This window comes from Cervus canadensis, chromosome 7, assembly GCF_019320065.1.
Source record: "Cervus canadensis isolate Bull #8, Minnesota chromosome 7, ASM1932006v1, whole genome shotgun sequence".
Taxonomy (NCBI): domain Eukaryota; kingdom Metazoa; phylum Chordata; class Mammalia; order Artiodactyla; family Cervidae; genus Cervus; species Cervus canadensis.
Window position 1 is genome coordinate 23,639,027 of NC_057392.1, and position 13,819 is coordinate 23,652,845.

Here is a 13,819-nt window from a genome sequence, read left to right on the forward strand (position 1 = left end):
CAGTGCCCCAGGCACGTCCTGTCCACGTGCTCTGGTTTAGGGCCCGTGCTGGTGGGGTTGGGGGTGGATGGGGGTGGGGCCCTCACCGAGGCCTCACAAGCGGCCAAGGAGGGCTGAGTACGGATTCCACACTGTGGTCCTCTTAACAGCCTCTCTTTAGACACATTATACACAGACTCTCCTTCCTTTTCTCCTTTGCCTTTCATTTCTCTTCTTTCCTCAACTATTTGTAAGTCCTCCTCAAACATTTTGCCTTTTTGCATTTCTTTTTCTTGGGGATGGTTTTGATCACCGCCTCCTGTACAATGTTATGAACCTCCAGAGTTCTTTAGGCACTCTATCAGATCTAATCCCTTCAATCTATTTGTCACTTCCACTGTGTAATCTAAGGGATTTGATTTAGGTCATACCTGAATGGTCTAGTGGTTTTCCCTACTTTCTTCAATTTAAGGATGAATTTTGCAACAAGGAGTTCATGATCTGAGCCACAGTCAGCTCCCAGTCTTGTTTTTGCTGACTGTATAGAACTTCTCCATCTTTGGCTGCAAAGAATATAATCAACCTGATTTCAGTGTTGACCATCTGGTGATGTCCATGTGTAGAGTTGTCTCTTGTGTTGGAAGAGGGTGTTTGCTATGTTCAGTGCGTTCTCTTGGCAAAACTCTGTTAGTCTTTGCGCTGCTTCATTTTGTACTCAAAGCCCAAACTTGACTGTTACTCCAGGTATTTCTTAACTTCCTACTTTTGCATTCCAGTCCCCTGTGATGAAAAGGACACCTTTTTTTCGTGTTAGTTCTAGAAGGTCTTGTATGTCATCATAGAACTCTTCAGCTTCTTCAGATTTAGTAGTTGGGGCATAGACTTGGATTACTGTGACACTGAATGGCTTGCTTTGGAAACTAACTGAGATCACTCTGTCAGTTTTGAGATTGCATCCAAGTACTGCATTTGAACTTTGTTGACTATGAGGGCTATTGCATTTCTTCTAAGGGATTCTTGCCCACGGTAGTAGACATAAAGGTCATCTGAATTAAATTCACCCTTTCCTGTCTATTTTAGTCCACTGATTCCTAAAATGTTAATGTTCACTCTTGCCATCTCCTGTTTGACCACTCATCGTTTACCTTGATTCATGGACCTAACATTCCAGGTTCCTATGCAACATTGCTCTTTACAGCATAGGACTTTATTTCCATCACCAGTCACACCCACAACTGGGCATTGTTTTTGCTTTGGCTCCATCTCTTCATTTTTTTTTTTTTTTGGAGTTATTTCTCCACACTTCTCCAGTAGCATATTGGGCACCTACAGACCTGGGGAGTTCATCTATCAGTGTCATATCTTTTTGCCTTTTCATACTGTTCATGGGGTTGTGAAGGCAAGAATACTGAAGTGGTTTGTCATTCCTTCATCCAGTGGACCACGTTTTGAAGGGTTGGAGATCAAGTTAATCACCAATGGCCCATGATTTAATCCATTGATGCTGCCTCCATATAATAGAACCTCCATAAACATCCCCAAGGGAAGGAGTTTGGAGAGCTTCTGGGTTGGAGAGCATGTAGAGGTGGGGAGGGTGACTCCCAGAGAGAAGGAAGCTCCTCGCACCCCCTGCACCTGTCCTCTGCACCTCCTCCATCTGGCTCTCCCTCAGTTGCATCCTTTTACAATAAGCTGGTAAGTGAATTCTTCCCTGAGTTCCGTGAGCTGCACTAGCAAATCACTGAACCAGAGGAGGGTGCATGGGATCCCCAATTTATAGGTGTCTGCAGCTGGGGTCTTACAGTGACTGCTGAAGGGGGGCAACCTTGTGAGTGGATGGTGTCAGAAGGGAGTCAGATCACAGGACACCCAGCTGGCATAAACCATACATTTGGTGTCAGAGTGCTTTCTGCTGGTAGAAACAGCTCACAGCACATCACTAGGGGGTCTATACACTCATAACTTAACTCTTCATTTCTGGCATCACTGCTTTCTTCCCCTCCATTTTGTCTCTTCTGCCAAGTTTATTCTTTCCTTATAGCATCTTTAAAATTTTTTAAAATTTGAGATCACTTTATTTTCCAGGTAGCCATTTAATTTTTATTTTATACTGGAGCACAGTTGTATAACAATGTTGTGCTGAAATCACTTTAGACTAACAAGAGTATAGTAAAAAATAATAATAAATCCTTTTATTTTTCTTGTTATCAGTCTGGTTCTAATCAAGAGACAGAAACCACACAGTAATTCAAACAGAACAAGTTTAACACAAAGAATTATGAACCTACAATAGGATCGTAACTGCGTAGCGGAATCTAAAGAGCTGCAGGGCGAGGGGGCCGGTGTGAACTCAGGGTCTGGCCTGTACATGTCAGAGAAGCAGGTGAAACAGCCTCCACGCCAGGCCAGGCTGCTAGGCTAGCCAGGGCAGCCCTTGCCAGCCACATCCTGGAGCCGAGCACCAGCAGATGTTGTGAAGGATGGAGAAGCAGGGCGGGACAGACAAACGTGCTCCCTCAGGAGCAGGAGAGAAGGCCCCCCTCCAAAGTGCAAGCGCAGGCTCACCACGGGGTGACCTGATTAGTGGCCACTGAAGGCAGCAGCACTAAGGGGCCAGAATCCACATCAGGCACAGACGCCCTGCCTGGCACTCTGCATCCATCAGCAGCATTCTACACACATCCGGACTCCCCTGCAGCAGCTAAAGAAGCCGAGAAGACACAGCTCCCTTTGTTACAGTGAACTAGTTCTTTCCCCAGCGAGAAGACGCACAGCCCTACAGTTACTGTATCCGTCGCTGGCTCACTTATGGCTCCACAGAAAATTCAGTTGCCTAACGATTAAATTGAAATGCTAACTTCCAACAATTTGTTTATAAGACAGGAAAGTAGAGAAAAGAAAATGATCAGGAGATAGACACAACATGTAACAAGCAAAAACATGCCTAGCTGCTCTAGCCTTCATCTGTGTAATCAGCCCTGAGGTCCTGATAGACACCCCTGACCATCCATTCCAAATCTCCTGTGCCCTCAGCAAGAACCTGCTCCAGATTCCTTATTGCATAGAGTGAGCCAAACCTTCATCCCTGAGGGGTTGGAGTCCTCAGTACTCCTGCTTTATTTAATTATAATAATTCAGCTTTGGTTGCTCTGTGTTTTCATTAACCATTACTACTGGTTGTGGAGGTATTAAGAGGAGCCCCCAGAATGCCCAGGTTCCAAAGTCCTTTGCTGCCCTCACATAGCAGTAACACAAACCCCCTCCCTCTTCCCGGTAATTGGGATCAATCATTCAAGCCCATAGATGAACCATTTTTTCTTTTTGCTTGTTGGTTCAAAGGTGTGAGGAGCCCCAAGTGGCCAGTGGCAATCCTGGCTTCCAGTTCAGTGGGACCATTGCTCTGCACCATGGTGGAAACCTCCCCCCGGACAGTAAGATTTCCAAATGATCTCAAAGCTGCCAAGACAAGAAAGAAAAATCTGCCAGGAGGGTATGAAGTGTACCAGTGAGAGGACCACTCATCCTTCTAATTCTCAGTTCCCAGACTCAGGCATTCTGGCTCTGGGGGACACAGCATCACAGAACAGTTCTTAACTCAAAGTACAGATCATATCCTGCCTCACGGAACCCATCCTTTCAGGATGCTGCCTTCTACCTGGGATCAGAATCAACTCTTCAGGAAGCGATTCCAACTTTCGACCAGGCCAGCCACTCCCGAGTCACGGCATGTGTGATAAGACTGCTCTTCATTTGCTGGGACTCGTGTCCCTGGCTGGGACGCAGAGCCGTTGTAGTGGATAAACTCCGTGAGGTCATGGATGTTGGATCTCCTGCTGCAGCAGTGCAGGCAGGGAAGTAAAATCCATACCCAGAGTGTATGTTCATTCCAGTGAGGACAGATTTCCACCCTGTCTATGATGGCAGAGGTCCAGTATAATCCACCTGCCACTAAGGGCCTGGCTGATCACCTCAGACTCAGTGTTAGTCTTGGCTGCTGGTAGACAAGGCACTCTACGGCAGCAGAGGTGAGGGGAGCAAGTGTTGCTGAGCCCTGCCCACCCCACCTCTCCCAAGGGCCACTGTATTTGTGGATACATCAAGTGAGCACTGGAGCAGCTGCAGTGGCTGGCTGATGCCCACGAGGCAATCCGTTTCCACCTGCTTATTAGGAGCCTCTTCTGCAGGGCATGCCCAGAGTTGGGGGGGGGTGGTTCCCCAGAACATGAGCATGTTCACAGACTGCTCTTTCAGAGAGGTCCATCCAAACACCTCTTCCAGGGCCTTCTTGTGACCAGTTTTCAATCCTGTTCCTTCCAAGTTGCTGAACAACCAAATCATTAGCAGCCACCCATGGATTAATACAGATTCCTACTCTAGCCACGTCTCTCTACAGACACAGTGGACAACCAACCAAACTGTCCCAGTTCTGTCCTGAGAGGACTTTCCTTCACCATATCTTTCGGGGGGATCCTTGAGTGGAGCTGCAGTGCTGCCTAACCTTAACCCTAACCTAACCCAAACTGCTGCTACTGGTCCTCGGAAACTGGCTGGAATGAAAAGGCATTATTAGAGAATCCACAGCTGCACACCAAGTGCCGGGGGCATATCGACTTTCTCTGTTGCAGACGCCTCACCAGTCACAGCAGCTGCAGTTGAAGCCACAGGTGGCTGTGTTTGTGAGAGTCCACAGCCAGTCTCCTAGACCAAAGTGGCAAGTTAAATGGGCTTGTGATCAGTATCTGCCCTGTCCCTGCCACCTCCCCACCACTGCTTATGTCAGCCCTTTGATGGCGGCATTAGTCTCTCGGGTGATGTACAGCTTCAGGTTCACTGCCGAGATAAGAAGGGGAAGCTGTCCCAGAAGTATGGCCCACAGAGAGCGTGGGCCCTGAGCCTTGGGCTTTAGTCAAATGGCCTGGTCCACAGCCTGGCCTCACACCCCGTGAGGTGGGGCCTGAGCCACGGGCTTTGGCCCTACTTCCCAGTTGCCCCACAGGCAGAGCAGGTCTGCTGGGGAAGCACAGAACTTGCTCGCCTCTGAGCAAGAAGCAACTGCAGGCTTCAAGCAGATGCAAGGCACCAGCCCTGAGGGCCTTGGCCTCTTCCCCAGAGTCACAACCAGGACTCTGACTTTGTCCTTCATTGTGCACAAGAAAAGCTTCAGGCTGCTCCTGCAGAGGTAAAAGGCTAGTTTGGGATTCTCTCATCTAACTTCTGGATGCCTGAGCGCTGGGCCTGCCCTCTTGGCACAAACATCAGCTTCCTGGGGCAGCCCACTGCAGGCTGTGGCCCTGTCCCACTCTGGGGCCCACAGGGTGGAGAGGAGCTGCCCATCAGAAAGAGATGGGCTTTCAGGTGCTCTAAGGCCCCAGGGTGGCATCCTCAGATGTGGGCTCTGAGCTGATACCGAGTTTTGGGGCCACAAACTGGCACTGGGGCCAGCAGTCAAAGGAGAACTCTGGCAGTAAGAGGGAGTCTCAACCCATTCAGGGGGGCCGGGTGGTGCACAGAGCTCCCTGGAGCTGTTTCTTAGCTCCTGAATGCACTGCTGAGACAGACACACTTGGCCCCCGCTGAATCCCCTCTCAGGCTACCTTACCTGTGGCCTGAGAGCCACTGTGATAGGGAGCTCAGGAAAGTCTCCAGAACAAGACAAGTGTGTCCACAGACATCCGTGCGCGGAGCCCTCCATCACCACGGTGACCCAGAGTCAGTACAGGGCCTGACTCTGGTTCACACCTGTCCCTGGATGGTGGTGGTGTTCAGTTGCACAGTCGTGTCTATCTCTTGGCAACTCCATGGACTGCAGCATGCCAGGCTTCCCTGTCACCATCTCCCAGAGTTTGCAGAGACTCATGTCCATCGAGTCGGTGATGCCATCCAACCATCTCATCCTCTGTCATCCCCTTCTCACCTGCCTTCAATCTTTCTCAGCATCTGGGTATTTTCCACTGAGTTAGCTCTCTGCAGCAGGTGGTCAAAGTACTGGAGATTCAGCTTCAGCATCAGTCCTTCCAATGACTATTGAGGGTTGATTTCCTTTTGGATTGGTTGGTTTGATCTCCTTGCTGTCCAAGGGGCTCTCAAGAGACTTCAACACCACAGTTCAAAAGCATCAATTCTTCAGCACTCAGCCTTTCTTTATGGTCCAACTGTCACATCCATACATACATGACTACTGGAAAAACAATAGCTTTGACTAGGCAGACCTTTGTTGGCAAAGCAATGTCTCTGCTTTTTAATATGCTGTCTAGGTTGTAGCCTTTCTTCCAAGGAACAAGCGTCTTTTAAATTCATGGCTGCACTCACCACCTGTAGTGATTTTGGAACCCAAGAAAAGAAAGTCTCTCACTGTTCCCATTGTTTCCCTGTCTATTTGCCATGAAGAGATGGGACCAGATGCCACAAATTTCGCTTTTGAATGTTGAGATTTAAGCCAACTTTTTCACTCTCCTCTTTCACTTTCATCAAGAGACTCTTCAGTTCCTCTTTGCTTTCTGTCATAAGGGTGGTATCATCTGCATATCTGAGGTTATTGATATTGCTCCCGGCAATCTTGATTCCAGCTTGTGCTTCATCCAGCCCAGCATTTCACATGATGTACTCTGCATATAAGTTAAATAAGCAGGGTGACAATATACTGCCTTGACAAACTCCTTTCCCAATTTGGAAGCAGTCCAGTTCCATGTCCGGTTCTGATTGTTGCTTCTTGACCTGCACACAGATGTCTCAGTTGGCTAGTAAGATGGTCTGGTATTCCCATCTCTTGAAGAATTTTACACAGTTTGTTGTGGTCCACAAGTCAAAGGCTTTGGCGTAGTCAATAAAGCAGAAGGAGATGTCTTTCTGGAACTCTCTTGATTTTTTGATGATCCAACGGATGTTGGCAATTTGATCTCTGGTTCTTCTGCCTTTTCTAAATCCAGCTTGAACATCTGCTGAAGCCTTGCTTGGAGATCTTTGAGCATTACTTTGCTAGCGTGTGAGATGAGTGCAATTGTGGGATAGTTTGAAATTTTGGGCATTGCCTTTCTTAGGGATTGGAATGAAAACTGACTTTTCCAGTCCTGTGGCCACTGCTGAGTTTTCCAAATTTGCTGGCATATTGAGTTCAGCACTTTCACAGCATCATCTTTTAGGATTTGAAATAGCTCAACTGGAATTCCATCACCTCCACTAGCTTTCTTCATTGCGATGCTTCCAAAAGCCCACTTGACTTTGCATTCCAGGATGTCTGGCTCTAGGTGAGTGATCACACTATCGTGGTTTTCTGGGTCATTAAGATCTTTCTTGCATAGTTCTTCCATGTATCCTTGCCACCTCTTCTTAATATCTTGTGTTTCTGCTAAGTCAATACCATTTCTGTCTTTTATTGTGCCCATCTTTGCATGAAATGTTTCCTTGGTATCTATAATTTTCTTCAAGAGATTTTTAGTCTTTCCCACTCTATTGTTTTCTTCTATTTCTTTGCATTGATCACTGAGGAGGGCTTTCTTATTTCTCCTTGCTATTCTGCATTCAGATGGGTGTATCTTTCCTTTTCTCGTTTGTCTGGATGAAGGAATTGCAAACCACTTCAGTATTCTTGCCTTCAGAACCCCATGAACAGTATGAAAAGGCAAAAAGATATGACACTGAAGATGAACTCCCCAGGTCCGTAGGTGCCAAATATGCTACTGGAGAAGTGTGGAGAAATAACTCCAAAAAAAAAAAAAAAAAATGAAGAGATGGAGCCAAAGCAAAAACAATGCCCAGTTGTGGGTGTGACTGGTGATGGAAATAAAGTCCTATGCTGTAAAGAGCAATGTTGCATAGGAACCTGGAATGTTAGGTCCATGAATCAAGGTAAACGATGAGTGGTCAAACAGGAGATGGCAAGAGTGAACATTAACATTTTAGGAATCAGTGGACTAAAATGGACAGGAAAGGGTGAATTTAATTCAGATGACCTTTATGTCTACTACCGTGGGCAAGAATCCCTTAGAAGAAATGCAATAGCCCTCATAGTCAACAAAGTTCAAATGCAGTACTTGGATGCAATCTCAAAACTGACAGAGTGATCTCAGTTAGTTTCCAAAGCAAGCCATTCAGTGTCACAGTAATCCAAGTCTATGCCCCAACTACTAAATCTGAAGAAGCTGAAGAGTTCTATGATGACATACAAGACCTTCTAGAACTAACACCAAAAAAAGGTGTCCTTTTCATCACAGGCGACTGGAATGCAAAAGTAGGAAGTCAAGAGATATCTGGAGTAACAGTCAAGTTTGGGCTTTGAGTACAAAGTGAAGCAGCACAAAGACTAACAGAGTTTTGCCAAGAGAATACTCTGGTCATAACAAACACCCTCTTCCAACAACACAAGAGACAGCACTACACATGGACATCACCAGATGGTCAATACCCAAATCATACTGATTATATTTGCAGCCAAAGATGGAGAAGCTCTGTACAGTCAGCAAAAACAAGACCCAGAACTGACTGTGGCTCAGATCATGAACTCCTTGTTGCAAAATTCAGGCTTAAGTTGAGGAGAGTAGGGAAAACCACTAGATCATTCAGGCATGACCTAAATCAAATCCCTTATGATTACACAGTGGAAGTGACAAATAGATTGAAGGGATTGGATCTGATAGAGTGCCTGAAGAACTATGGACAGAGGTTTGTGACATTGTCCAGGAGGCAGTGCTCAAGATCATCGCCAAGAAAAGAAATGCAAAAAGGCAAAATGGTTGTCTGAGGAGGCCTTACAAATAGCTGAAGAAATAAAAGAAGCTGAAAACAAATGAGAAAAGGAAGGGGGGGAGCTAAGATGGTGGAGGAATAGGACGGGGAGACCACTTTTTCCCCTACAAGTTCATTGAAAGAACATTTGAACGCTGAGCAAACTTCACAAAACAACTTCTGATCGCTAGCAGAGGACATCAGGCGCCCAGAAAAGCAGCCCATCATCTTTGAAAGGAGGTAGGACAAAATATAAAAGATAAAAAGAGACAAAAGCGCTAGGGACGGAGACCCGTCCCAGGAAGGGAGTCGTAATGGAGGAAGTTTGCAAACACCAGGAAACCCTCTCACTGGCGGGTCTTGGTGAAGTTTTCGAACCTCAGAGGGCAACCTAACTGGGAGGAAAAATAAATAAAACCCACAGATTACATGCCTGAAAGCAACTACCAGCAGAAAAGTACCCCAGATGCCTGCATCCACCACCAGCAAGTGGGGACAGAACGGAGAGGAGCGGGCGGCATTGCTTAGGGCAAGGACTGGGCCTGAATACCCTGAGGGCAATCGGAGGGAGCTAACGAGATAGCAACTTAAACTGGGATAGCAAGAGAGAGAGGGAAAATTAACTGGCCAGAACACACTGCGGACTTACTCACAGAACAAAGGAAGAACTGAGCGATCCCAGAGAAGAGCTAGCCGGCTGTGGGCCGGCCCATCCCCCGCCAGAGGCAGGAGGCAGGGCGGAGGGGAAAGGGCCCCAGAGATGGCACCCCTACCAAACTGCAAACAGGCTCCCAGTTTCTAACCAAAGACTTCCTGAGATTCTGGATGGTTGACATCCGCCGGGAGGGTCGCAGCTAGAGACCAGCTCCCCAGAAGGGACACAAGGTGAACCCGACTGGCGTGCGCGGGAACTGAGGCTGGGACCACGGAGGGGAGAAGGCACACCACACCCTGGGAGAGTGTGCCCGTCAAGCTCCTGGCTGCCTGAGCTGCTCGGGCAGGGAAGGCACAAAACGCAGGCCCAACCGAGTCTGTGCTTTTGTGGAGGACCCGAAAGCTGGAACCGCACGCAATGCAGGGCCTGCTCCCTATAGAGCAGCCTGGAGCCTGAGCAGTGTAGATCGGGGAAGCACACACCCATGAGCGGGGGCAAACCCAGTGTGGCCGGAACACTGCGAGTGCTCCCCACACACGCCAGTGACATTTGTCTGCAGCGCCCCTCCCTCCCCACAGCAACACTGAACAAGCGAACCTAAACAAGAGACCACCTCCGCCTGCTTGTATCAGGGTGGACATTAGACACTGATTGGACCGGCAAACAGAAGCCAAATAAACAAAGGGAATCGCTTCAGAAGTGACCGGTGCAACAGATTAAAATCCCTGTAGGTAACACCGACTACACTGGAAGGGGCCTATAGATATTGAGAAGTGTAGCTGGAACAAGGAGCTTTCTGAAACTGAACCAAACCCACACTGACCACAACAGCTCCAGAGAAATTTCTAGATATATTTTGAATTTTTTCTTTTTTTTTAACTAAAAAAACAAAATTTTTTTCCTTATTTTTTGTTTCTTATTTTTTCTCTTTTATTTTCTTTTTAAATTCCCTATTACTCCTCCATTACTCCTTAACTTTCATTTTCATTTTCATATATTTTTACTATTTTTTTAATTAAAATTTTTTTCTTTTTTTACTTTTTTCTCTTATTTTCTTTTAAAGTCCTCTATTACTCCTTAATTTTCATTTTCATTTCACTATAACCTTGAAAAAAAAAGAGGCCTTATTTTTAAACCGAACTTCATATATATTTCTAAAATTTTTGTGTTTTTGTTTTTGTTTTTAATATTGTATTTTTAAGAGTTTAACCTCTACTCTAGATTTTTAATCTTTGTTTTTCAGTATTTGATATCAATTTTTGATATTTAAGAATCCAATGTTCAGTACCCATTTTTACTCAGGAGTGTGTTGATTACTCTCACCCACTTTTGACTCTCCGTTTTCTCCCTCAGATCCCCTCTATTTCCTCCCTCCCTCTTCTCTTCCCAATCCAATTCTGTGAATCTCTGTGGGTGTCTGGGCTATGGAGAACACTTAGGGAACAGAGAACTGCGTAGATCTGTCTCTCTCCTCTTGAGTCCCCCCTTTCTCTCCTCCTGCTCATCTCTATCTCCCTCCTCCCTCTCCTCTTCTTCATGTAACTCTGTGAACCTCTCTGGGTGTCCCTCACAGTGGAGAATCCTTTCACCATGAACCTAGAAGTTTTATTATTGGTGCTGTTTAGTTGGAGAAGTCTTGAGGCTACTGGAAGAATAAGACTGAAATCCAGAGGCAGGAGGCTTAAGCCCCAAATCTGAGAACACCAGAGAACTCCTAACTACAGGGAACATTAAGGAATAAGAGACCATCCAAAAGACTCCATACCTACACTGAAACCAACCACCACCCAAGAGCCAATAAGTTCCAGAGCAAGACATACCACACAAATTCTCCAGCAACACAGGAACATAGCCCTGAGCGTCAACATACAGGCTGCCCAAAGTCACACCTAACACATAGACCCATCTCAAAACTCACTACTGGACACTCCATTGCACTCCAGAGAGAACAAATCCAGTTCCACGCACCAGAACACCGACGCAAGCTTCCCTAACCAGGAAACCTTGACAAGCCAATCGTCCAACTCCACCCGCTGGGTGAAACCTCCACAATAAAAAGGAACAACAGACCACCAGAATACAGAAAGGCCACTCCAGACACAGCAATCTAAACAAGATGAAAAGGCAGAGAAATACCCAGCAGGTAAAGGAACATGAAAAATGCCCACCAAGTCAAACAAAAGAGGAGGAGATAGGGAATCTACCTGAAAAAGAATTTAGAATAATGATAATAAAAATGATCCAAAATCTTGAAAACAAAATGGAGTTACAGATAAATAGCCTGGAGACAAAGATTGAGAAGATGCAAGAAATGTTTAATCAGGACCTAGAAGAAATAAAAAAGAGTCAATTAAAAATGAATAATGCAATAAATGAGGTCAAAAACACTCTGGAGGGAACCAGCAGTAGAATAACGGAGACAGAAGATAGGATAAGTGAGGCAGAAGATAAAACGGTGAAAATAAATGAAGCAGAGAGGAAAAAAGAAAAAAGAATCAAAAGAAATGAGGACAACCTCAGGGACCTCTTGGACAATGTGAAATGCCCCAACATTTTAATCATAGGAGTCCCAGAAGAAGAAGACAAAAAGGCCATGAGAAAATACTTGAGGAGATAATAGCTGAAAACTTCCCTAAAATGGGGAAGGAAATAGTCACACAGGTCCAAGAAACCCAGAGAGTCCCAAACAGGATGAATACAAGGCGCAACACCCCAGGACACATATTAATCAAATTAACAAAGATCAAACACAAAGAACATATATTAAAAGCAGCAAGGGAGAAACAACAAATAATACACAAAGGGATTCCCATAAGGATAACAGCTGATGTATCAATAGAAACCCTTCAGGCCAGAAGGGAATGGCAGGACATATAAAGTAATGAAAGAGAATAACCTACAACCTAGATTACTGTAGCCAGCAAGGATCTCATTCAGATATGAAGGAGAATTCAAAAGCTTTACAGACAAGCAAAAGCTGAGAGAATTCAGCACCACCAAACCAGCTCTTCAACAAATGCTAAAAAGATCTTCTCTAGACAGGAAACCCAGAAAGGTTGTATAAACGCAAACCCAAAACAACAAAATAAATGGCAACAGGACCATATCTATCAATAATTACCTTAAATGTAAATGGGTTGAATGCCCCAACCAAAAGACAAAGAATGGCTGAATGGATACAAAAACAAGACCCCTATATATGCTGTCTACAAGAGACCCACCTCAAGACAAGGGACACATACAGACTGAAAGTGAAGGGCTGGGAAAAAATATTTCACACAAACGGAGACCAAAAGAAAGCAGGAGTCGCAATACTCACATCAGATAAAATAGACTTTAAAATAAAGACTGTGAAAAGAGACAAAGAAGGACACTACATAATGATCAAAGGATCAATCCAAGAAGAAGATATAACAATTATAAATATATATGCACCCAACATAGGAACACCGCAATATGTAAGGCAAATGCTAATGAGTATGCAAGGGGAAATTAACAGTAACACAATAATAGTGGGAGACTTTAATACCCCACTCACATCTATGGATAGATCAACTAAACAGAAAATTAACAAGGAAACACAAACTTTAAATGACATAATGGACCAGCTAGACCTAATTGATATCTATAGGACATTTCACCCCAAAACAACGAATTTCACCTTTTTCTCAAGTGCACACAGAACCTTCTCCAGAATAGATCACATCCTGGGCCATAAATCTAGCCTTGGGAAATTAAAAAAAAATTGAAATCATTCCAGTCATCTTTTCTGACCACACTGCAGTAAGATTAGATTTCAATTACAGGAAAAAAATTATTAAAAATTCAAACATATAGAGGCTAAATAACGTGCTTCTGAATAACCAACAAATCACAGAAGAAATAAAAAAAGAAATCAAAATATGCATAGAAATGAATGAAAGTGAAAACACAACAACCCAAAACCTATGGGACACTTTAAAAGCAGTGCTAAGGGGAAGGTTCATAGCATTACCTCAAGAAACAAGAAAAAAGTCAAACAAATAACCTAACTCTACACCTAAACCAACTAGAGAAGGAAGAAATGAAGAACCCCAGGGTTAGTAGAAGGAAAGAAATCTTAAAAATTAGGGCAGAAATAAATGCAAAAGAAACTAAAAAGACCATAGCAAAAATCAACAAAGCTAAAAGCTGGTTTTTTGAAAAAATAAACAAAATTGACAAGCCGTTAGCAAGACTCATTAAGAAACAAAGGGAGAAGAACCAAATCAACAAAATTAGAAATGAAAATGGAGAGATCACAACAGACAACACTGAAATACAAAGGATCATAAGAGACTACTACCAACAGCTCTATGCCAATAAAATGGAGAACTTGGAAGAAATGGACAAAATTCTTAGAAAAGTATAACTTTCCAAAACTGAACCAGAAAGAAATAGAAGATCCTAACAGACCCATCACAAGCAAGGAAATCAAAACTGTAA